This window comes from Phyllostomus discolor, chromosome 2, assembly GCF_004126475.2.
Source record: "Phyllostomus discolor isolate MPI-MPIP mPhyDis1 chromosome 2, mPhyDis1.pri.v3, whole genome shotgun sequence".
Taxonomy (NCBI): domain Eukaryota; kingdom Metazoa; phylum Chordata; class Mammalia; order Chiroptera; family Phyllostomidae; genus Phyllostomus; species Phyllostomus discolor.
In genome coordinates, this window is record NC_040904.2 from 124,854,984 (window position 1) to 124,855,717 (window position 734).

Consider the following 734-nt stretch of genomic DNA (forward strand, 5'->3'; position numbering starts at 1 on the left):
AGGGATTCCCACTACAATTTGGTAATGCAAATAGAGGCCTCTCTGACTAAAGTTGGTCAGAGAGCTTTGGTCAGAAACTGTACCCATTAAACAATAACTCATCCCATCCCAAACTGCTTCCCCGTCGCTGGCAACCACCATTCTCCCTTCTGCCTCTATGAAATTGACTCCTCTAGCTACCTTATATAAGTGGAGTCATACAGTATTTTTCCTTTTGTGTCTGACATATATTTAGTTTTTAAAGAGGGATGGAACTAAGTGAATCCTATGGGGAGAACGGCCCACAGAAGTCGAAACAAGAAAAGGGCGTGCTACAAGACGTATTAAATCAGTCAAGTGTGTCCGGCAGCAGGAGAGGGGGCTGTTTCCACGCTGGTACTCGGGGTGGGGCACAGGAAACACACCGGAGGAAACAAGGCCATCCCTGAACGCAGAACAGCAGCTCCACCAGGTCCGGGCAGCGGGGAAGGCGGTGAGGGAACTGGGGGAGTGCCAGGCGGTCCACGAGCGGCTCCGAGTGAGGGTTCTGCGCGGGGGTCCAGAACTTGGGAGCCCAGTGAGCACCCAGAGGGAAAGCACAGAGAGACGGTGGCGCCAAGAACCGGCAGCGCAGGAGCAGCAAACTCGTGGTGGGCGGAGCAGACGCTGCGCAGCCTGCAAGTAGGGTGCAGAGCAAGCCACCCGAACCACTAGGACTGCGCTTCTCTCCGGGCGGGGAACAGGGCTGCGTTGTG